Source organism: Molossus molossus, unplaced genomic scaffold (assembly GCF_014108415.1).
Source record: "Molossus molossus isolate mMolMol1 unplaced genomic scaffold, mMolMol1.p scaffold_m16_p_1, whole genome shotgun sequence".
NCBI lineage: Eukaryota > Metazoa > Chordata > Mammalia > Chiroptera > Molossidae > Molossus > Molossus molossus.
The window spans coordinates 215722381-215748385 of record NW_023425344.1 but is presented as its reverse complement, the minus strand read 5'-3'; positions in this window follow the sequence as shown (position 1 = coordinate 215748385).

Here is a 26005-nt window from a genome sequence, read left to right as displayed (position 1 = left end):
CAACACTGAATCACGGGCAGGGAGATACACGTTCAGAGCATGTGAAGAATAAGAAGCTTTTCCTGAAACATCGTGCATGTGCCTGAAATCATGGCGTATTCGCTGAGTCCCAAACAGACAGTTTAACAGTCAGGCATTAGTCTTCCATGTGAAAAACACACTCTCCTGGTCTTCAGCAGCTCAGCCCACGGAAGGCACTGACCTCCAGGAAACAAGCCAGGCAATTATTCTTTAATTGCATATAAAATCCAAATACTCAAGGAAATTGCAGGGGGATAGACGGAGAAATTCATCTGGCTAATGAAGTGCCCCCAGACCCTGATTTTATAAAATAAGCCATAATTATGTAAACATTTTACAGCCTTCATCAACAGCCCCCCCAGCGCAGTGGTCTGAAAGGGCACTCAGGTTTGGAACTGGAGATCGTTTCCATTCTTCCATTACACCCTTCGCATTACCGTGGAGCAACCCTGCGAGTTCCAGTTCTTCAGGGCCTTCCTGCCTCAGAGGGAACACCCTGCACCAAAGGCAAGTCTCGGAGAATTCTGACAGTTTTGTTTATGTCAAAAATAATGAAAGATGACAGGCTATCACATTCAGACTTGTAACATGATCATTTGCTTCAGGACTCCCTGCTAAGATTAATTTGGAGACGGAGAAGGAGGAGGAAAACGAGGAGGGGGAGGTGGGGTGAAGGGGGAGAAGAAGAACTCTGAAATGCTCTCCTGCACAGCAAGGAAGAGGGATGGGCAACCTGATAGGTGCTTTTCACTTAGTTCAAGAGGCAGGAGAAAACTGCATCTGCGTGTATGTAAGCTTTTACCTACTGTTCCTCACAGTCTAAATGCTTGTTTTGCAGAGGAGCACTACATTGAGAAACAATGGAAACCGTCGCTGATAATGCCTCAGGTGTGGAAGAAACTAGTGAGAAAGACCACCCTCTCCTGTGTGCCCATCACCACCGCCACCACCATCACCACTGCCATCACCCCAAATTAAGGAAGCATACTTTCTTTGGGGTAAATTTGTAGACCCAAAATAGTTACTGGCTCTCTTCCTCTCAATCCAAACCATTTAGATGATAGACTTCAACTTTTCTGTTTTGCAAGAATTCCTTCTCATCCTCAAGCTAAGGCCCTGACATACCAAAGGGAAACTGAGTCCCAAGGAGAGGGATTCTTTTGTGAAATGTGCCTTGGGCACTGGGATTGGTACTTGGAAGGAGTCAGAACAACAAGGCAGGGAAGCCCTTCTCTCTCAGGTGAGCTTGGGGAAAGTCAGACAAGATTTTTTGCTAACATGTCTGTATGCAAAGTTAAGACACTTAAAAACTTTTAGCCTCCATAGAAACCAACATGCAAAAATTTTCTTTGGAAGAGACACAAAGGCAATGCATCCAATGATTCAATGAAAAGAAGGTTTTATATCAAAAGCCAATTCCCACCTACTGGTGGTGGCTTCCTGGGACACTGTGTTGAAAGGTTTGGATTTCTTTCCCTTTTTTATTTTTAGACTCAGCAAGAGACAGAAATGCAAACACATCACATACACACAGGTAGTATTGAGTCGTAACTGCATGCCCCAGGGGAAGGGGGAGAAAAATAGAGACCTTTCCACCATTATTTATCATCTCCATCCCTCTTCATTCCCTCTCCCAGACAGCTCATGAGTCTGGTAATGCCACATTTATGTATGATCATACCCCAATGCACCAGCCTCAGAGGCTTAATACCATCGTCTGCAGCCCAGGAAATGTATCACCGACACATTGGTTGTTGGTTCACATTTCCAAACCATACGAAACACAGGTGACTTGAGCAGAGGTCTTAAGCACCCCCAGAATGCACCTGCTTCTCGTCTCTGCTTCTCTTGGTTGGTGTCTGCTCTGCTCTGCTCTGCCAAAGTCCCTTTCTCCATGCCACTGACTACATCTACTTGAAGCACTGGAGTCACACCCAGGGCCTCAAAAGCGGAGGGGAAAGTCTCTTAATCTTCCCCCATACCAGCTCTAGTTGGGGAAAAATTCCTGGGGAAGGACTCGGATTGGCTTAGCTTGAGTCATGGGCACATTTCTGCAGCAGTCACTGGGGGTATAGGTGGGGACAGTGATTGGCCTAACTTGGGGCAGATGCCCATCCCTCCACCCATGATTGTGGCCCGAGAGGTGAAGTCCTATAATCAGAAATCTGCTCCAATTCGGATCCCTCAGCTGGCGAGAAGGGCTAATGCAGAGGAGAGTTTGGCCCCCCAGAGAAGAGTAAGTAGAATCACTGTGGCTACTAGGGCAGTCAGTATGAGCGGTGCAGCCACTCCAATCAGAGCCTCCTACAGAGGGATTTGGAAAATGCACAATGTGATATAACTGAGTTATGCAAATATTAAGAAAAACACCTGTTCTTGGCCGTGAATACTTTGCCAGTCCCAGAAACAGTTGTGGCAAAGAGGTTGATAAGCTCCGGAAAAGGAAAAATTGTGTGTGTGTGTGTGTGTGTGTGTGAATGCGGAGTCCTGGCCCCTCCCCAGAGATTCTGTTTTAGAGAAGGCCCAGCCTCTCGTCGGACACCTCGCCCAAGGCTGGCTACATGGCCAGTTCTCAGGAAAGTGGGGGTGGGCACAGCAGGGAAGCTCTATCCTCTACCCGCTACCTGAGGCCTTTTCGCTGTTTCAGTTGCAGGTTGAAAGAAACTACCCTTCCTTTCCAAGGACTTTAGTCCTAAAGTCTTTTCATCTAAGTCTCAAAAGTCCCAGTCATCCAGCTCCTAGCTAACCTGCTGCTCCAGGGCCTCACCCTGCCTCCCTCCCGAGTGGGCACTGGGCACTCCACCCCGTTCCCTTCAGGGCTGCAGTCTCATGCCCCCGAAGCCGAGAGAACGTGGGTGAAGGTTCTCAGCCCAATCCCGACCCAGGAACTACCCTTAGACTATACCTTGTCTAAAGTCACATCCTTGGCAACAGGCTGTACCAATGACAGGTCAATACAAGGTATAAAGACCCCACAACCTCCCTCCAGGCAGGACAACTCTGAAGGGCTGTCCTAGCCCCAGAGCTTCCTATGGGATTAGCTGAGTCTCTCTGGCAACTGCCTTGGTCATTACTGTTTACACCTCCCTGGGCTCTGTCCTGTTCCTGCGCCCCCTGCACCCATTCCGCCCAGGTGTGGACCCTGCGGACGCTCTGCAGTGAACTTGCTGCAGGCAGTTTCCGGCTCAGAGTCTGTTTCCCTGGGAACCTGAACCAAGACCCACCCGACCCAGTGCCCCATTCTCCAAAGTGCCATTCTCCTTCCTCTCATCTATTTAGCCTCAGAGACAATGAGCTAATCTAGGAGCCTGCAGGTAATGAATCGGCATTTCAGAAAAGCTTTCTGGAGCAAGAGAAAGATTGCAGGAGGGGCTTGCAGGGAAGAAAAGGTGATACCAGCCAGTGGAATCACCGCAGAGTTTAGGACCCATCCTGTCTGAGCAGTGGGAGACCACAGGAGGCAGCACAGGCCCAGGAGAGTGTGAGTGAGTGAGTGAGTGAGTGAGTGTGTGTGTAAGAGGCGGGAGCTCTGTCTTTCCTGGAAAGGACAGGGAGGGAAAAGCCTTGGGGAATTGAGGAGACAGGCCAAGCACAAATGAATTCGGCTCTGAGAGAAGGCAGGATGTACAGACCAGTGACGGCAAGGATTCCAGAGTCCTGGGGTCCAGTCACAGCTCTGCAATCCTGGCAGTGTGCAAGGGCCCCCATTTCCTTATCCGTGACACGGGAATAACAGTGAGGGCCCAATGTCTCTCTCCCAGAGTTCTCACCACAAGTGAGGCAACGCACGCAAACGTCACGGAGAAGCTACTCTGCCCATGGTCCTACCTCCTCCACGACCCCGAACCCCACACACTCCCTCCTGTCACTCCCAAAAGCGTTTGGAGGGGGCCTCGGTGCTTCCCAAAATGCTTTCATGATCATAATTATGTGACTTGTTGAGCACTTCCAAGGTACACTTTCTGCTAAAGGTTTCTGTGACCGAGCAGGGAGCAAAATGCCAGCACTTGACTCATATCTTGACGACAACCCTGGAAGGCGAGTGTTCGCTCTGTGTCCCCGAGCAGAAACATGAGGATTGCAAAGTTTATCAACTTTCCCAGAGTCATACATCTAGTAGGGGGGGAGGGGGGTTGAACCAGCTCTGTCTTGTACCAAAGCTCTTAACCACCGTGCAAAACTGTCTGGAAAAAAAAAATTCAGCCCTGGCCAGGTGGTTCATTTGGTTGGAGCACTATCCCATACACCAAAAGGTTCAATTCTCGGTCAGGGCACATACCCGGGTTGTGGGTTCAAGCCCCAGTAGGGATGTGTGTGGGAGGCAACTAATCGATGTTTCTCACATTGATGTCTCTCACTCTCTTTCCCCCTAAAAATCAATAAAAAACATATCCTTGGGTGAAAATTAAAAACAAAAAAAGATTCAGATGTGCACCCACATTCTCCCCTAAACCATGTTATTTTAGGAGAAAACTTCTGAGTAGCTAAAGGAGTTCAGTTTTCTCTACGCTTGGAGAAAGGGTTAAAAATGTTGGGTCCCGTCAAAAACACACCCGTAACTTTCCCCTTTTGTTGCATTCCGAACACACATGTACTTCCCGCCTGCGCCGGGGGCTGTGACATCCTAGCACAGGCTGCGGCTTATGGCCCATCATCACCTTCAAGATCAGCCTGGAAAGGAAGAAAAATATTATGTGAGAGGTTTTCTCTCTTAAAGCCAGTCTTAGGGAACTAGCCATGTTCAGAGGAAAAGCAAGCTTGTTGAAGGCCAATGCACAGTGGGTTTATTTTAGCCCTATGTGATGCAATAACAATAACATATTTTTTAAAAGTGTTGCTTCAGAAAAGGCTGAGGAGATGGGGAGTCAGCTGGCTTGGGTTTAAGAGCTGGTATGCAGCAAAACAGCCAGATATAGTTCTTTAGGGGAAAGGAAATCTGAAAAGAAAAGAAAAAAACACCTCCCTACCTTTGGGAAAGGCCAATGGGAAGGTGTGTGGAGTTGTGCCAACGGCAAAAGACTATTTCACTGAAGCCACAACCCCCGTCATGTGTTATTACTTTGCTTGACAATGACTGGCACGGGGCATGAAGCAATGATGTTTGCTGGATTTAGCAGCGCCCTGTGTTAACAGGAAACCATGCTCTTTTGATTCTGTGGATTGGTTTCCTGCTGAAGGCCATCCATGACAGAGCAGGGAGCACACAAGACTATTGTCCAGGTTCCATTTCCCCCGCGCCTCCTGCTTCTGGCGGGGAACGCAGGCCTCCCTCTTTGATGTGATCAGGCCCCAGCACTGCAGGGAAGTGTGGGAGGCTGGTTGTGAATGCTGCATTGAGCGGGTTGGTGAGGGAAGGAAGAAAATCACTGAAACGCAGACGCGTACACATGTACGAACAGCCACAGACGAAGCATCATTTGTGCAGTGGCAAATGCATGGACTCCATTCATTCCCAGCCATCAACATCAAGGCGCCAGGTCACAATGGAGCAGAAGATGGGCCTCCCACAGAGACCTGGAAATGTTTCAAAGGGATAGACTGGTACAAGGAGGTGAAGAGAGAGAACAGGTGGGCTTTGGCTGAGCTTTGGGTCTCCTTCCTCCGTGGTTTCTAAGCCAAATCATCCTGAAAAGTCACTGAAAACGTGGTGGAGGGGTGAACAGTTGGGCCTGATCCAGAGGAAATCTCGTTGACTAGTCAGCGTCATCTGCCAGGCGTGTCCCTGTGCACACTCGGAGTTCTTAGCAGCAGCATGGATTGAGTTTTACATCTGATGGACACCATGAATAATTTTCATTGATTCGATTTCAGGGATGGTGAGCAATTTTTGCTTTGGCTTCCTATTATTTGAATACCATGTGTGTAACAAAGTAATTCTTGTAAAAATGATCAAGGCAATTCATGTTAATAATGGGATTCGGCTAGACCCTGGTAAGCCAATGTCCCAGCTGCCCGGGCATCTCCACTCTGAGCTTTCTTCTCAGTCCTCACCAGTCACCTGGCCACCAGCCAGGTGGAGATCCTTCCCTCTTCAACCAGAGATGTGGTGAGCCCCAGCGCAAGTAATAATAACAATGATGATAATAACTCATTCATTTCCAGGTGAGGAGTCAGGACACACAGCATATACAGGGGTGGATTACAGGTTATTTATTTAATGATAGATTCGGCTGGATGTGGCTTAACTCATACCTTTGGATCATCACTCAGCTAAGAGATCCTTCTTAGCCCCTGACCTATGAAACCCAAGTTCTTTCTGTTGAAGCTATAAGTACAACATTCCCATTCCCCTAGCATACACACATGTACAAGCATGTGCACACACTGACACGCATGCACAGCGCTAGGTCACAACCATACCCTCTGCAGCCATCAGCGCTCTGATCTGGCCACTCCCCTGATTCATCTTGGTGGGTGGCCTACGACACCAAGAGTGGCGAGGGCCAGATGGACGAAAGAGGACTTAGAAAGAGGAGCTGAGACCGCTCCAACAGGAAGCGTCTTCTGAATGTTCAGGACTGGAGGGAGAACGAGCCACACCCCTCCCTCGCACTGCGCCAGGTGAGGAGCGAGGGTGGAACTCGGAGAACTAGCTGCGTGGATGGAGGACAGTGACTAAGAAGAGGGGTGCGGGGGAGAGTTCAGTGGGGCTGCACCTTCCTGCTCTCCAGAGACTAAATAAAGTCTTGTGTCCACACTTCCCTTTGTTAGCATCCCTCTCACACTGTCCCTCGCGCCTGGGCCTCAGGCGGCGTTAGCTGAAGCCTTCCCACTGCTGTCTCCCCTTCCATGCTTCTTTTCTCTCCCCTCCCTGCCGCCTCTCCTGTCTCCTAATGCAATGCTTTGCTCCTGTTTTTAATAAAGACTTTGCTGCAAGGCAGCCGTCGGATGGATCGGTGTGTAGTGGTCACTGAAGGTCAGTTGGGAGGACAGGACCCTGAAGGGTAAGCCAGAAGGTAGGGTCAAGGGAGTAGCCAGATGGCCCGGGTGTGGGGGATGGGGGTGGAGAGGAGTGTCTGTGAGTTCTGACCTGGGTTAGAGGACACAGGGTACCAGTGAGGCAAAACTGCTCTCGCTCCCAGCAGGAAGGTAGCCAGGCAGCCAGCCAGTCCTTCCTCCAGGTCCTCCCTGCCCAGCCTCCCTCAGCCACACTCACGGCAGCCCCTGCCCTCGGTCTGGTGTATTGCCAGTCTTGTCAGGTACCCAGTCTCTTCCTAACCATGTCTGTTCTGTTCTTGACTGGGACCCTTCCCTGGGTCTCCTGATCTTCTGTTCTCTGATCTTCTTGCAGGACAGCCTGCCTCTCAGGGTCAGTTGGTGGCAAGGCTGGACTGGATGAGAAATCTCTGAATCCTGGTCCATAGCTCTTTCCACTTCTCAGTATTGCCTCCCTTACTGCCCAGGCAGCTGGCTGTTGGCTGCAAATGGTCCTTTTGTAGGACATAGCCTCAGATGCATTCATCTAAGTCGAGCAGGACTGAAGCTAATCTGGTGCAAAGTGTTTTCTGTTTGTTTTGTTTTTCTGTTGGTGGTTTGGAACCCTACGGGACTTGGGGCATTGCTTTTCCTGTCTGCAGACACACTTTGGAGTCTACGATTTCACTGAGATCTACATTTACATGGAGAGGACTCTTGACCTCAGATGAGGCTTCAAACGCACAGAACAGGGGTGGTCAGGGACATCGAGGGGTGCCCTTTATTTCCCCGTTCCCATCAGCTCCACACCACTGCGGCTTCTTCCAGGAGACGGGAGTCCCAGGAACGAGGCAGCCGGCACAGCCGGAGCTGCGGACAAACCTTGAACGGCTGAAGCGCAACGCCCTTCGCCATCGCCAGGGGCGCTCATTCCTCCGCCGCTCCGGGCAGCCAAGGACAGAGTCAGCTGATCCGGGAGCTGGACATTATGAACGTATTTCTTTTTTTTTTTTTTTGGTATCAGAACTTCATTCCTGTTTATGGCCGAATAAAATTCCATTGTATGCTGTAATATTGTGATTTATAATAAGAAATATAGAATATACGATATATAATACAATATATAATATATAATAATAAATACATATTTTTGGTACAAGACCTTGCTTCTTTTTCACTGAATTGGGGTCGCACTGGTTAACAGAATGCATTTCTGTTAATTAGCAAAAGGTCTGGATTGAAAGATGCCATTTGTTGTGTGTGTGTGTATGTGTGTGTTTTAATTCTCACCCACGGATTGATTTTCAGAGAGAGAGGGAAGAGGGAGAGAGGGAGGGAGAAAGAGGGAGTGAAGAAGAGAGAGAAAGGAGGAGATACTTCGATGTGAGAGAGACACATCGATTGGTTGCCTCCTGCACGACCCCTACCAGGCCTGGGAATTGAACCTGCAACCAAGGTACGTGCCCCTGACCAGAATGGAACTCAACTCTGTGTTCCTTGGGCAGACAGACGCTCTAACCGCTGAGCCAAACCTCAAGGGAAAAAGAGATGCCATTTGAATGACGATTTCTTTGTTGTCTCTCCCTCCACCGAGATGGCCCCACCAGAGCAGGACTTCGGGCTGCGCTCCTGCGTCGCTGCGCTACCTGGACACCAAAGGCCTCCGCAGTGCCTGTGCCCTGAAGGAGCACCGGCTGGCTCCATTGCTTACGTTCTACATGTCTGCAGTCCATGGACGAGGCCAGAGGTCGGAGTCCTCCGTCGCCAGAGAGCGGATTCCCGTTCCACTGGGAGCAGATTCCATCTCCGAGGACCTTCCTATCTTGCCTTGTTTTTCTTTCCATCCTTGCATGCCTTTAACGCTTCTACTAAGAGCACAAGTGACCCCGTTTCCGCTGCTGTTTCCAAACCACCATCCATGCCATTTTCCCTTCAGTTTGCCTCTGGTGGAAAAAAAATCCTCCCAGAAATGTGACTCAGAGGTAATTGACATAAATGTCATCCAAGGCTGTGGGGAAGTTCTCAGCCTGAGTCACATCCCCTGTGCTGAGAACCTGGGTTTCGGTCAAGGCAGAACATTTTAAAACCAACCCTGGAGACACCTCCTTACTCCTCAGCCCGTGTCCATTGGCTGCCGGAATCTCCTTGTCATTCGCTTGGTTGTTGCCCTTGGCCAGGCAGGTGAGCTGGCTTCCCTTCCCAGAAGGCTCCCAGGCGGCGCAGTGCACTTGAACTGCCCAGCAGGAAGTGCCTGGCTGCTCTTCCTCTCCAGCAGCTGTGGCTGCCACTGCCCGTCAGAGGTCAGGGAGACAGAACCCACAGCCAGGTTTCACCCTGGGCTCAGGGCCAGAGCACCTCAGATTTTCTACTCCGGCTGGAAACAGGACATGAAAGGTACAGGCTGGGAGGAAGCCATGCCACTGAGTTCAGAGGCCTCGTTCGTAATGTTAAAAAATCCTTTTCAGTATTAGATTGCACTGCTTCTTCTGTTCTTTCTTCTTTTTTTTCCTCTCAAATTTGTAGGGTGGGTCCCAGTGCATAAATTCAAAAATAGAAAAGGAAGGAAGGAAGGAAGGAAGGAAGGAAGGAAGGAAGGAAGGAAGGAAGGAAGGAAGGAAGGAAGGAAGGAAACTGAAGCTCACAAAAATAAACACAAAAGTGACCCTCAGGCACATGCTATCTAAATGGAACCTAGTCTGCATCCACACGTGAAAGCCAGTGACAAGTTGAGAAATTGTTATCCAGGTCATGGGAAGGTCATCGGCAAGTTTACGGGACTCCAGTAGGCTGGGAAATGACTGAGGCTGGCTGAGCGTCTAGTCACCTCGACTAGGACACAGGTGCCCTTGAATGAGGGGAGCTGGACAGCACAGGGTTTAGGCACAGACTGGGAGCCCGTCACTTCAGGGCTTCAAACTATAAGAAGCAAATGAAATAACTCCCGCAAACAAGGGTAATCTTGGCACATGACAGGTGCTCAGCAAGTGCTGGTGGACTGACTGAATGAATGAATCTGTGAAGTGCTTCTCAGAGCCTGGGGCACGTACAGGTGCTCACTGAAGAGCGGCAGAAACAGCAGCAGCAGAGGTCGTTCCTGAGCTCATTGCTGGCAACAGTGGGACCCCTTCCTGTCACTGAAGCGGGTTTGAAGGGAGCTGTCAGGACTCCACAGGTCCAGGAGAAAGAGGGGCTCAGCTACACCCAGAGCTCTCCCAGTGAGCAAGGCTGGTGACAGCCAACATCGCAATGGCCCTGACAGGGACAGTGAGGTCACTGTCCCCAGAGAGAGCAATGTCTAAATGGATGCAAACCAAATCAGAGCCCCTCCAAAAGAGGGACCACAGCTGCTCTGCCTGGGGACATTCTTGGCCAGCACCCAGAGCATGAAGGAACGAGTCCCCTTTATCCAGTGCCTGCAGCACAGTGCAGGGTGAACCTCCTATTTTAAGGGCAAACACTGAAATTTAGGTGCCCTCTACCTGAAGACAGTCAAGTTACAAAGCAAAATGTAGCAGAATGCCTCCCAGAGCTGGGAGAGAATTTGAACATTATCCAGGCAACTCTGCATTAGCCAAGACCCTGCATTATGGAAAAACAAACAAACAAAACACATACACACAAAACCCCCACTTCAAACTAAGCAAAGCAAGAAAATTTCCTGGCTCAAAAAACCAAACTTCCAGAAGACAGGGCTAGAACTGGCTTTAGGAAGTAGTAGGACCAGGGATTTAAACACAGTCAAGACTTTTTTTTTTTTTTTTTTATCCTCACCCGAGGACATTTTTCCATTTTTTACTCAGATAGAGCGGGAAGGAGAGAGAGGAAGAGAGAGAAACATCGATGTGAAAGGGACACATGGAGTGGCCACCACCCACACAACCCAACCAGGGCCGGGGACAAACTGCAGCCAAGGTACATGCCCTTTGCGGGAACCGAACCCAGGTCTCTGTGGACCGCAGGCTGACGCTCTAACCGCTGAGCCAAACCGGCCAGGGCCACAGTCAAGACTTAACTTCTGGCAGTTCTAGGCTCATATCCAAGTTTTGGGATGGACATGCAGCTTCCATTTTTCCGTCTGTATAACGGGGATATTAACTTCCCCATCTACCTCACAGAAATTTTATAATGACCAACTGAGAAAATACAGGAGCAGCGGTACCAAAGAGAGTCTGCAATAACGCTTGTTTTGAAAATGTAAATGTGTTACAATTAGATTAATATGTTATGGGACAATTTGAGCATGATGCAAATTTCTCACGAGGGGAGACAGAGAGCTGCAGCCAGTTGAACCAAGTCTTGGAGGAATTCACAAAATAGACACATGCATACACTTCACACACCTACCGTGTACATGTATTGTCTGACTTATCCTAACCAAGTGTGTTAGCCTACAAGGCTGTTTTCACTATTCTTTCACATTTGTGATCGCTCCTATATTTAAAAAAATTCATTCAACATCCGAAACACATTAAGCATCCTGACTCGAAAACACTAAACAGGTCATGAAAAAGAAACCCTTTACGTATCGAGGAGAAGCTTGGAGCGAAAATGAGCCTCGAATAAATCAAGCAACAGGCATACCAGAATCCACAAAAACATGACAATAAAAGAAATGTCTATGGATGGCACAACTCTAGTGCTGAGGAGTCGGTTAAACATAAGGCCTGAAGAAATAGAAGAGGTGGAAAGAGGAGCATTGTTGAGACTGAAAACCAAACAGTGAAAAATAGGGGACAACCTGTCTCACAAAGAGAAGACACTGTCTATATACAAAGACCTTAATGGAAATGGCCAAATTCTGCACCTTTTAGTACTATTAGTAGTGGTTTCAAACACTGCTACAATTAAAGCCTTCAGCTGTTGGGTGCAGCCCCAGGGCAGATGAGAAAGCTAGGAAAGAATTCCAGCAGGGATACAGAAGTTAACTGAAAACTATACATTGAATCAAGTTTTCCTTTTTTTTTTAATCCTCACCCAAGGACATTTTTGCATTTATTTTCAGATGGAGCGGGAGGGAGCGAGAGAGAGAGAAACATTGATGTGACAGAGACACATCGAGTGGTTGCTACCCACATGACCCCAACCGGGGCTGGGGACAAACTGCAACCGAGGTACGTGCCCTTAGCAGGCACCGAACCCAGGACTCTCTGGTCTGCAGGCCGACGTTCTAACCGCTGAGCCAAACCGGCCAGGGCCAACTTTTGCATTTTGATGAAGCGGGTATCAATTATAAATAGGGCCTATGTTTCAAAGAGAAACAAACTCCAGGATTTTAAGATTGCCAGTTTTGATAACCTTCCTTCTAACTCCCACGATGCAAAGCCCACTCCCACAAGCAAACTTCAGGTGCTTTTCCAAGATCAGGTGCCATGTTCACTGAAAACTGCACGTGTTCCTTAACCATTCAGCATGTACGAGACTGTGCTGCCATTTTTTTTAGATTTCCTATTTTTATGTGTGTCACTGACCAAGTTTTTAGGGATTGTACCCTTGACCCCATTTTTCTCTAAGCCCTGTGGTTTTTATTGGGCAATTTTGCCTAGTGAGATGAGTTTAAGGAACATATATGTGATATTATAGCAGAACTGACCGTACTATAATGAAATATATAAACGTACTAGGATGTTAATATCTGCATCTTTTTTTTTTATTTTTTATCCTCACCTGAGGATATTTCTCCATTTTTTTGTTCAGAAAGAGCGGGAAGGAGAGAGAGGAAGAGAGAGAGAGAAAAACATCGACGTGGAAGGGACACATCGAGTGGCCGCCACCCACACGACCCAACCAGGGCCAGGACAAACTGCAACCGAGGTACGTGCCCTTAGCGGGAACCGAACCCGGGTCTCTCTAGACTGCAGGCCGACGCTCTAACCGCTGAGCCAAACCGACCAGGGCAATATCTGCATCTTGACATTTCCACACGTTTTCCCTCAATCCTTGTTTGACTACTACAGGTTATAGGTGTGAACCCCTAAATTAAACTTGTCTCTCCCCTCTGGACCAGGACCAGAATCTCCCAAGCTCCTCTTCACTCCCTCAGGCCCTTGGGATTGAACTAAATGTCTTGACAACTCTACCGGGTACAGCTACGTTTTGAAGGACTCCCAGAAATCCCACTGGTTCTTCAGAAGCATGTTCTTTCATCTTCAATTTTCTCAGTCTTGTCCTTGATTCCTGGAGGCTATCTGCTAGAAGCATTGTGTATATATGTGGTTCCTATTGCTTGTTTTCCATTGTACAAGCACCTGCTCCCTTTCTCCATCATCACGTAGTCTGGCTGAGTCGTCAAGACCTAAAGGAAGCTGGGGCCCTTTTCTGTGTCATTAAGGGAGCAGCCATTGAAAGCTAGGGCGGCCCTTGTGTGACAGAGACACACGTTCTCAGAAGGAGCCTGGGTTGTGAGCTGGGCGTCCTCCAGACTGTCCTTGCTGTTCCGGAAGACTCAGCTCTTCCGCAGGGCTCTGCAGACCTGTCTCTGCAAAAGCAACCTGAGCCCAGCCCCGCAGGAGGTGAGGAGCATGGGATGGAAATCTGACCCATGGCCACCTAGAAAACCACATTTTAACCACTGCCATTTGTGAAACGCTTTTCCTGGGGAATTTTATTATTCTTTCCTGACTACCTAACACATGCCAGAGTTTGGAGAGTTAAGGAAATCCCCCACTGTGTAAGCTTTATTTTACTTTAAAAAGTGAGTTTCTGGCCCTTCCTGTTTCTAAACTCCAGTAGCTTTGTCTACATAAGGACACCACTGTGCAGCTCAGCTAAGACAGCCCCAGAAAGAAAGGTGTAAATTATGTCACTCCAATGAGGCAGAAACTTCAAAACTGTTTTAGTTTTAAAGAGTCTAAAGGTGGAGATCAATAGAATCCTCCTGAAACCTGACTTTCTTTAACTCTTTAGTTCTCCTGAATTGTGTGTGGTTCGGGAGTGGTGTTCAAGGGCATAACAATGAGCTTGACCAGAAATTAAGAAAATTGCCTTTGATTCCAAATTCATCTCCTGGCCTCTTGGCATGTGGGCATTGCAGCTCAAAATTACAGGCCACAGTAAGGAAACAGTAAACAGTATCTACTACCAAAGTGGGAAAGGTCGTATTGACAGCCCGAAGAAAGTGTGTGTGTTGAGAAGGGTGGTTGTGCAGAAACATTTGAATGAATGCATTGCTTTTACATCTAGGTCAGACATCTACACCGAAGACCAGGGATTTGCCTAGTAACATTCCTGCTCAGAAAAATGGTGGTGTCCTACAGGTAAGAGTGGGCTTGGGTACCAGGCTGCCTCCCTTTGACCTTCACGCTGCCCTCATTGAGTCCCCTGACCTTCAGGAAGTCACTTTCTGTCCTCTTTCCTTAACTGTAAATAAGCACCATAGTAGCATTTCAGCCATAGGTTATTATAAAAACTCAATGGAAAGTTCAGGGAAAATAGTGAGCACTCAATACCTGTTTGCTGCTTTTAACCATCTTGAGCTGCCTGTGAACAGTCTAGAATGAGATGCAGTTTTATTCTAAAGAGCTCGCTGTGGCTATTTGTTTAAAAGGTGTACTTCTAATAATAGTACATTTCCCATAAAGTGATCATAAAGATTGAGTGAGTTAATACGTGTAAAGTCTCTGGTACAATGGTGAGTACTCAATAAACACTACCTGTTATCGACCATTTCAAATGGTAGGGGACTAGCTCTAGGATATCAGAGGAAGAACTCTCAGAAATAGTCGTACGTGACCCACTGTGCGCACATGTGTGGAGGGGGTGGTGGATGGTGGGGTCCCCCAGCTAATAAAAATAAATAAACAAACAAACAAACACATATCTAGATAGATAGATTTGTTGTTGTTATTTTATAAGAGGTGTAGCCCTCAGTTCTTTCTGCCTATTTGGATCCAAATATATGTTTTCGGTTCTGATAAATGAGTTATTTTAAACTCTGAGTTCACGAGGTCATATTTGAAGGAATCACGGTCGAATGTCGTTTGCTTGTGTTGAAAGAGGAGAAGGAACAACACAGAGCAGAAATCTACAGAAAAGAGCTGGTTCCCTGGGGATTTGCTGCCCCCCCCCCCCCCGCAGGGGGTCAGTGTGCAGGACCCACAGGGCAGTGGTTTGCTGGAGCCCACCTGACCAGCTTGCCAGTCATTTGCACATTTCCTCCCAGCTCCTGCAGTGACTCCTTCCTCGTGCAAGTAGGAAGCCTGAAACTGGTGACCACGAGAGTGTTTACCCCGTGAAAATGCGCCCATGCTCCACATCCAAGGTTTCGTTTCTGGACAGCCATTGTTGAGTATTTACTAGCATACTCGGCACAGTGGTGCCAGACACTTGGTTCCTTCGTGGATGAGCCTTCCTTCCAGAGACCCTCCACAGGCTAGGGACCATCTGCCACCCCTGCTGTCGGCTTCCCCGTGGGAGGCCTGTTGCCATCTGGCCCTCTTAGAGCGCTGGTCCTCTGACGGGCTGCCTGCCATTCCCCAGGAGAGGAGGAGGCAGATGACTCATCACTTTATCCGCTCAGTCACCGCAATAATAACACTCAAACTTCAAAGACACGGGTGAATTTCTTTACTAATGGGTTAATACACTTTCAGAAAGCAATGACAGCATAGGAAGGAGAACGGCTAAAATGGAAGAAAACGTGGACCTTCTCTGTGGGTCCAGAGTTCATCCCCAGAGAGACAATTACATCCCCTTCTCTGGGCAAACTGTGCATGTGCTCCTCCCCTTGGGAAGAGAGCTGGCTCTCAGGATGCTTCCCCAGAGCTGCAGTTCCGGCGCATCCCTCCCCTCAGCCTTCAGCAGAGTGACATGGATGTCCATGGCCACCTCTCAGCTTGGGGGTCAGTGGGGACACAAAGGAATATCTGTAATCTCATGGATGCGGGTGGGCGTGAATTCTTGGATTCCAGTTTCCTTTGCAACACTCCCACCAAGAAAAGAGCTACAGACTCCTAGTCTACATGTTCATCACCCCTCTAAGCCCATACAGCTCCAAAAGACACAGAAAATAAAATCTAAACCAGTGGTTCTTAACTCTGGTTGTACATTAGAACCATGTGGGTTGGGTTTGGGCCCAGCCACGGTTCTGTTTTAAGGCTAGCCAGGTGAATGTAGGGGCAGTCCAGTTTGGAAACCACGAGTCCAAATCCACGGTGTGGGATGAGCGCTTCCCAACCAGCAGGCTCGGTCTCAGCACAGCGGGCTTCCGTTCTCACATCAAGGCACCTCAATTACCAGCGTAAAATAATTGGTCTTGATTAAATTCTTTTAATTCAGCAGTCTCTCTCTTACTGGAGTGGGAAGGAGGTAGGTGGGAGAGAACAATTACCAATCCTCCCAACATATATGATTTGGTCGTTAATCTTCTCATTTTACATAGTGATTCAGACATGAATTCAAACGTTTTCATTGCTAAAAGGTAGCACAGTTAATCAATTTGAGTTTTATCTCTTTTTCCGGTCTTTTCCTCTTATCACGATTATAAAGAAAACCAGTAGAAGAGAGTAGAAAAAACTCAGACATGGTTCATCAACACCTTGGATCGTTACTGTGGTTACAAGTAACTGTCCTTCACCAATTCGCAACCGCCCTTGGCTGGACAGATGGAGACGTTTCATACCTACCAACACCTTTCCCAGGAAATGAAATGTCATTGGCCCAGGGCACCCCAACATAAATTTTCTTGTCCCAGTTCCACTGACAACTGCCTCTGGACATTGCTGCAGCTATTCATCCCAAACCAGCAGGAATTTCTTCTCCCAAAACCCTGGCCCAGCGCTCAGAGTGCTTCATTGAGTTCACTGGGGTTTTCAGGCCTCCATTCCCTTCCCTTTTTCCCTTTTTTTTTAAATCCTCACCCAAGGACATTTTTTACATTTATCTTCAGATAGAGCAGGAGGAAAAGAGGGGGGAAGAGAGAGAGAGAAACATTGACGTGAGAGAGACACATGGAGTGGCTGCCTCCCGCACGACCCAACCAGGGCCGGTGGTGAATCGCAACCGAGGTTCATGTCCTTAGCGGGAACCGAACCAGGGACTCTCTGGTCCGCAGGCCGACGCTCTAACCGCTGAGCCAAGCTGGCCAGGCCTCCATTCCCTTCCTTGATGAGCACAGACAGCCCAGTCTCAAAGTGAGGCTCCACCCAACAGTGAGTGGGATGAGGGGAGAGAAGGGGGGGGTGTGCCCAAAGAGCCAGAACTGAAGGGGAGATATCCTACTGAGGGGCTTGGCGTGGGAGGAGCCAGATAACCTCACTGGAACAGAGTGTAGAAAAAGAACAGAAATTGAAGATGGGAACCCTGAGGTCTAAGAGGAGGAGTGAAACTAAGTAGGAGAACTATCATTCCATTCATGAGTGAGGCCCATCCACAAGGCTGCCGCAGCAGAAGGCCCTGGGCTCCAGGACAAGGTGCCTGGGGACCTGTCCAATGGACTTGAGCTACTTTCGGCTGTCAACAGAACCTTTCATTTCTCTGAAAACTGATTTCATTTCTAGGAAAAAAATATGAAAATTTCCCATCAGTGTGATGGTTGAGGTAAAAATACTGAAAACAGATTCATATTTGTGGGGACAAATTCAAGTGTTTTGTTTCCCACGTAAAATTTAAACAAAACACAAAATAAAAACAGTTCAGCTTGGAATGCAGTCTGAGTTCCCTGAATGTTTTGAAATGGTTTGTCAGTTTTTAAATCCAGCTCCAAACCTAAAGTATGTTTGGTTACTTCTTAATGATTAAAATTTGGGGTATATTTGAAGGAAATTTTACCGTAAGTTTCTGACCCGTCTGCATTCAACTTATCCAAACCATACTGAAACGCTAATTCATTTCAAGAAATCTTTACAGAACCCAAAACAGGAAGTTCCAGTTTCCAAAGAGTCAACAAATTGAAACACCAAACTGTTCTCATTTGGTGAGATTTGCCTAGACCAGCGGTTCTCAACCTGTGGGTCACGACCCTTTTGGGGGTTGAACGACCCTTTCACAGGGGTCGCCTAAGACATAACAGTAGCAAAATTACAGTTATGAAGTAGCAACGAAAATAATTTTATGGTTGGGGGTCACCACAGCATGAGGAACTGTATTGAAGCATCGTGGTATTAGTAAGGTTGAGAACCACCGGCCTAGACCAAAGAGGTTGAATGAATTCGAACCCTGGCGAAACACAGCCCTCTCTCCCCCGCAGCCTTACTCTGCCGTTTACAAAAAGCCATGAGGTGCTCACAGGAGCAAACATCTCAATGTATCCTTGATTCGTGGACTAAGCTCTGTTCATAGCAAACAGGAGTAGAAACTTTCAAAGCGTGAGGCGTTTCTGTTCTTCGTGTGGTGGCGGCAGCGTTTCGCATGGGATTCCACCGCACTGGGCCGCGTCGATCATTTTGCTGGAGTCCGTGGCTCCTGAGGAAAAGTCGCAGCATGTCACTCTCAGAGGAACGTGCTGAAGGGTTTCATTCATTTACTACAGTGCCTGCGACAGCTAGAATTTATTTTGTCATAAATCGCAGTGATCGTGTGAACAGCCTTGTTAGGTTTAAAGAGAAAGTATATTAAAAACCCTCAATGGCTTTCCATGATAGCTAACTCATTAACTTTATTTCTTTCTTTAGTTGCTCAGCTTTTCCACTGGGGAAAGATAATGTGGGAAATGCTGACACGGCAAATACCAGTGAGTTTAAGATCACTTCTAGATTGACCAGATGACCATAAACCTTTGAATTCTTAGACTCTTAGAAACTACACAAGATGTAAGCACAAAAACATTAGCTGTAAGTCCAAGAGGTGACAAGAAATGACAACATCAGAGGACCGGCCAAAAGGCTGGAAGGAAAGGAGACACAAAGATGGGTGCGAAGTACCCGATTCTTTATCAAGAGTGAGTACTTTTGAAGCTCCAGTAATGGATAGGTTCTATTACAATCGAACCCAAACAGCACATTGATTCTGTTAGCATCTCCAATTCTTTCTCTTCCCTGCCCTCACACAATTTGCCATGTAGCTTTCCAGGGCCTCGGCACCGTGGAGTGAAGCCCCATACCTAGTCCCTTTTTTAAAAATCAGCTTTAATGAGTTATAATTTATATACAAAACTCACCCATTTTTAAATGTATAGTTTGATGAATGTGATAAATATGCACAATTATATAATTACCACCACAATCAAGATATAGAACATTTCCACCATGACCAGGTATCTCATTTGGCTGGAGCATCATCCTGATACACCAAGGTTGCGGGTGCGATCCCCGTTTAAGGCACATACAAGAATCAACCAATGAATGCATGAATGGGTGGAACAACAAATAGATGTTTCTCTGTTCCTCCCCCCCCACACACTCCTTCCTCTCTAAAATCAATGAAAAAAAAAAAAAAAAAGATACAGCACATTTCCATCACTCAAAAAGAACTTTTATGCCCCTGTACAGTCAATCCTATTTCACCATCGCTAGCCTCAGGCAATGACTAATCTGGTTTCTGTTATTATAGCTTTGCTTTTCCTAAAATTTCATATACATCAAATCATACAGCAGCAGTCTTCCACATCTGGCTTCTTTCACTTAGCTTAGCATAATGCCTGAGATTCACCATATTCCATTGTAAGGAAATACTGCAATTTGTTTATCCATTCACCAGTATATAGATTTTTGGTTTTTAGCTTTTAGCTACTGAAAATGAAGTTGCTATAAACATTCATGTGCATATATTTGTGGACACATGTTTTTATTTTCTCATGTAACTATCTAAGAATTGAACTGCTGGGTCATACGATAAGTGTACATTTAATTTTATAAAAAATGACAAGCTCTTTTCCAAAGGATGGTACCAGTTCCCAACAGTAATGGAAGATCGTGTCAGTTGCTCCACATCCTCACCCACACATGCTCATATAAGTATTTTTCATTTTAGTCAGTCTAGTGCCCATGGAGCACTATCTCACTGTTTTTTATTTTCATCTCCCTAGTTATGAATGATGTTAAGCATTTTTCGTGTCCTTATTGGCCATTTGTATATCTTCTCTGGTGAACTGTCTGTTCAAATCTTTTGCCTAATTGTTTCTCCTTTATTACGGAGTTGTAAGAGTTTGTGATATATTCCAGCTACAAGTCTTTTGTGAGATACATGTTTTCTAAGTACTTCCTTCCAACCTGTGGCCTGGCTGGCCATTTTCTTAATAGTGTCTTTTTAAAGAGCAAAGTTTACAATTTTGTCCTCACCTGAGGACATTTTTCCATTTTATTTTGTTCAGGTAGAGTGGGAGGGAGAGAGAGGAACAGAGAGAGAGAGAGAAACATCGATGTGAAAGGAACACATCGAGTGGCTGCCACCCGCACAACCGACCAGGGCCGGGGACAAACTGCAACCGAGGTACGCGCCCTTAGCGGGAACCGAACCCGGGTCTCTCAGGACCGCAGGTCGACGCTCTAACCGCTGAGCCAAACCGGCCAGGGCAGGTTTACAATTTTGAAATCCAGTTTATCAATGTTCATCTTTTAAGGTTTGTGCTTTTTTGTGTTCTAAGAAATCTTTGCCTAACCCAGTTCAACTCTTTTTTTGCATATTTTCCTTATAATTTAGTTTTTACATTTAGGTCTCCTATCTACTAAAACTAAATGTTGTATATGGTGTGAGACAAGGGTCAAGGTTCATTTTATTGCCTTATGGACATACAGCTGCTTTTAAAACAAAACTCTCCTTTCTCCATTAAACTGCATGGGTGCCTTTGTTGAGAATTGATTGACGTACACATGTAGGTCTATTTCAGGATTCCCTATTTTGTTCTATGGTTCTATCTGTCTACACCTACGTCAATGCTATACTGCCCGAATTATGTAGTCATAATAAATCTTGAAATCGGGTAGTGAAATTCATTCTTGTGCTTCTTTTTAAAAATAGTTTTGACAATTCTAGGTACTTTGCATTAAAAAAAAATTTTTAAACACTTGTCAATTTCTACCAAAACAAAAGTCTATTGGAATTTTGATTGAGATTATGTTGATGCTATATGATTTGGGAAGAACTAAAATTTTAAAGTTACTGAGTTTTCTGACCCATAAATATGGCACATCTCTCTATTCATTTAAGTTTGCTTTTAATTCCCTCAAACATAGTTTCATGCTTCGGTATATAGGTGTTGCACGTATTTTGTCTAAATTTATCCCTATGTATTTTCTGGTTTTAGATGCCATTGTAAATGTCATATTCTAAAGTTTAAATTGCCAAAGATTTGTGACTAAGAAATAAAGATACAATTGATTTGTTTAATGAATTGGCATGCTAAACTCTCTCACTCATTCTTGTAACATTTGTTTTGTAGATTCTTTAGGATTTTTCCATGTAGACAATCATGTTATCTATAAATACAGTTTTTCTTCCTTTTCTCCAATCTCTCTGATTTCTATTCTCCTGGAACCTCAGTACAATGTTGAATACAAATAGTAAGAGTGGTAAGAGAGGACATGATCTTAGGAAAAATTGTTCAGTCCTTTACCATTAAGGTTTTTTAAACAGAATTTATTGGAGTGACATTGGTTAACAAAATTATACAGACTTCAGGTATACAGTTCTATAACACATCATCTGTATGTTCACCACCCAAAGTCAAGTCTCCTTCCATCACCATTTATTCCCTTTTTACCCTCTCCTACCTCCCCTCACCCCTTCTCTCTCTGGTAATCACCATACTGTTGTCTGTGTCCATGAGGGATTTTTGTGTTTGTTTGTTCGTTTGCCTAATCCCTTCGCCTTTTTCACCCAGCCCCCCGACCCCCTCCCTTTGACAGCTATCAGTCTGTTCTCTGTATCTAAGAGTCTACTGCTATTTCGTTTGTTAGTTTAGTTTGTTCATTAGATTCCACATATAAATGAAATAATATGGTACTTGTCTTTCTCTGGCTGGTTTATTTCACTCCAAGTCCATTCATGCTGTTGTAAAGGATAAGATTTTCTTATTTTTTTTACAGCCAAGTCGTATTCCATTGTGCATATGTATCACAGCTTTTTGTATCCACTCATCTACTCATGGACAGTTGGGCTGCTTCCAAATCTTGGCTATTGTGAAAATGCTACTAGAACATAGGGGTGTATATATTCTTTCTAATTAATGTTTCGGTTTTCTGCAGATATATTCCCAGAAGTGGACTCTCTGGGTCATAAAGCAGTTCAATTTTTAATTTTTTGAGGTAACTCCCTCCACACTGCTTTCCACAGTGGCTGCACCAATCTGCATTCTCACCAACAGTGCACACAACATTTGGTGTTTGTTGATTTATTGATGATAACCATTCAGATGGGTGTGAGGTGATATCTCATTGTGGTTTTAATTTGCATCTCTCTGATGATTACTGATGTTGAGCATCTTTTCGTATGTCTATTGGCCATCTGTATGTCCTCTTTGGAGAAATGTCTATTCATGTCTTTAGCCCATTTTTTAATTGGATTGTTTGTTTTTTTGGTGTTGAGTTTTATATGTTCTTTATAAATATTATATATTAACCCATATCAGATGTATCATTGGTAAATACGTTCCCATTCAGTGGGTTGTCTTTTCATTTTTTTGGTGGTTTCTTTTCCTGTTCAAAAACTTTTTAGTTTGATGTAGTCCCATTTGTTTATTTTTTCTTTTGTATCCCTTGCCCAAGGAAATATATCCAAAAATATATATATTGCTATGAGAAATGTCCAAAATTTTACTGCTTATGTTTTCTTCTAGAAGTTTTATGGTTTTGAGTGTAACATTTAAGTCTTTAATCCATTTTGATTTTATTCTTGTGCATGATGTAAGAAGATGGTCTAGTTTGATTTTTTGCACATATCTGCTCAATTTTTCCAACACCATTCATTGAATAGAGTATCTCTGCCTATTATATGTTCTTGCCTCCTTTGTCAAACATTAATTGACTATATATAAAGGTATAGGTTTAGTTCTGGGCTTTTTATTCTGTTCCATTGATCTGTATGTCGGTTTTTATGCCAATACCATGCTGTTTTGATTACTATGGTCTTGTAGTATAATTTGATATCAGGCAGCATGATTCCTCCAACTTTGTTCTTCTTTCTCAAGATTTCTGTAACTATTTGGGGTCCTGTGGTTCCATGTAAATTTTTGGAATACTTGTTTTAGTTCTGTGATATACACCATTGATATCTTGATAGCAATTGCATTTACTCTATAGATTGCTTTGGGTAGTATGGACATTTTAATTATTCCTATGGACATGGTATACACTTCCACTTAATTGTATTTTTTCTATTTCTTTCTTCAGTATTATAATTTTCTGAGTACTGGACTTTTACCTCTTTGGTTAAATTTATTCCCAGGTGTTTTGTTTTGTTTTATGTGATTGTAAATGGGGTTGTTTTCTTAGTTTCCCTGATAGTTCATAATTGCTGTATAAAAATGCAACTAATTTCTCGATATATCCTGCTATTAGGGACACAAAATATTTTTTATTGAATTTATTTATCAGTTCTAGTAGTTTTTTTGATGGAATCTTTAGGGTTCTCTATATACAGTATCATGTCATCTGTGAATAATGATAGTTTTACTTTTTCCTTTCCAATTTGGATGCATTTTATTGCTTCTTCTTGCCTGACTGCTGTGGCTAGGACTTCCAGTACTATGTTGAATAAGAGTGTGAAAGTAGACATCCCTATCTTGTTCCAGATCTTAAGAGAAATAATTGTAATTTGTGCTTATTGAGTATGAAGGTGGCTGTGAGTTTGTCATGTATGGTCTTTATTATATTGAGGTGTGTTCCTTCTATTCCCATTTTGCTGAGAGTGTTTATCATAAATGGATCCAGGATTTTATCAAGTGTTTTTCTGCATTTACTGATATGATCATGTGATTTGTATCCTTCATTTTGTTTATGTAGTGTATCACATTTATTAATTTGTGGATATTGTACCAACCTTGTATCCCTGGAATAATCCCATGTGATCTTGCTTGGTGTATATTTTTAATATATTGCTTGATCCAGTTTACTAATATTTTGTTGAGAATTTTAGCACCTATGTTCATCAGGGATATTGGCCTATAATTTTCTTTGTAGTGTTCTTATCTGATTTTGGAATTAGGATAATGCTGACCTTGTAAAAAGAGCTTGGAAATCTTTTCTCCTCTTGAAGCTTTGGAATAGTTTGAGAATAGGAACTGGTTCTTCTTTAAACATTTGGTAAAATTCACCTGTGTAGCCATCCAATCTAGGACATTTCTTTTTTGGGAGTTTGTGTGTGTGTGTGTGTATGTGTGTGTGTGTGTGTTTTATGGCTTCAATTTTGTTAGTAATAATCTGTCTATTCAAATTCTCTAATTCTTCCTGATTCAGTTTGGAAGATTGTATGTTTCTAGTAATTTATTCATTTTTTCCAGATTATCCAAATTGCTGGCATATAGTTGTTTGTAGTACTTTCTTATAATCCTTTGTATTTATTTGGTGTTAGTTGTTACTTCTCCCCTTTCATTTTTGATTTTATTTATTTGGATCTTTTCTTTTTCTTCTTGATGAGTCTGGTTAAAGATTTGTCAATGTTGTTTATTTTTCCAAATAACCAGCTCTTGGTTTCACTGATCTTCTGTATTGTGGTTTGTTTGTTTTTTTCAAGACTTTATTTCATTTATTTCTGCTCAGATCTTTATTACCTCCTTTCTTCTACTCATTTGGGGCTTTGTTTGTTGTTCTTTTTTAAGTTCCTTTAAGTGTAAAGTTAGATTGTTTATTTGAGATTTTTCTTGTTTCTTGAGATAGGCCTCTAATGCTATGAATTTCCCTCTTAGGACTGTTTTCACTGTGTGTCCCATAGATTTTGGATTGTTGTGTTCTCATTTTCATCTGTTTCAAGGTATCTTTTTATTTCTTCCTTGATCTCATTGTTAACCCATTCATTGTTTAGTAACACGTTATTTAGCCTCCATGTGTTTGTGTGTTTTTCTATTTTTTCTTAATGTTGATTTTTAGTTTTATATCATTATGGTCAGAAAAGATGCTTGATATTATTTCAATCTTCTTAAATTTGTTAAGACTTGTTTTGTGTTTTAACATGTTATCTATCCTAGAAAGTGTTCCATGTGCACTTGAAAAGAATATAAAGTATGATTGATGTTTTGTAGGTTTTTCCACACCAGGCTCTTTTTTATATTATAAGTTGGCATACAATATATTAGTTTCAGGTGTACAACCCCATGATTAGACATTTATATAACTTTGAAGTGATTGTCTCATTAAATCTAGTACCAATCTGACTATTGGTACTAGATTACAATATTATTGACTATATTGTACCTTACATCCCTGTGACTAGTCTGTAACTACCAACTTGTATTTCTAAATCCCTTCACCTCAACCCCCCTCTCATCTGGCAACCATCAAAATGTTCTCTGTATTTATAAATATGTTTCTGTTCTGCTTGTTTATTTTGTTTTTTAGATCCACATATAAGTGAAATCATCTGGCATTTGTCTTTCTCTGTCTGACTTATTTCACTCTGCACAATATCCTCTAGGTCCATCCACGTTGTTGCAGATGGCAAGATTTCATTCTTTTTTATGACTGAATCATATTCCATTTTATATATGCATCACTTTTTCTTTATATATTCATCTATTGATGGAACTTAAGAAGCTTCAATATCTTGGCTATCATAAAAATGCTGCTATAAACATATAGATGTATATGTCTTTTCAATGTATGTATGTAGTGTTTCGAGTTTCTTTAGATAAATACCCAGAAGTGGAGTAGCTGGGTCCCTCTTTGTCTCTTATTATAGCCTTTGTTTTAAAGTCTTTTTTTGTCTGATATAAGGATTGCTCCCCCAGCTTTATTGTTTTGTTTGTTTCCATTTTCATGAAGTATCTTTTTCCATCCCTTTACTTTCAGATTGTGTGTCTCTTTTGACACGAAATGACTCTTGTAGACAGCATATGTAAGGGTCTTGTTTGTTATTCATTCAGTCACAGTATATCTTTTAATTAGAGCATTTAATTCATTTTCATTAAAAGTAATTGTTGAAACACATGTATTTATTGTCATTTTATTATTCACATTTTTAATCTTTTTTTCTTCTTTTTCTTAAA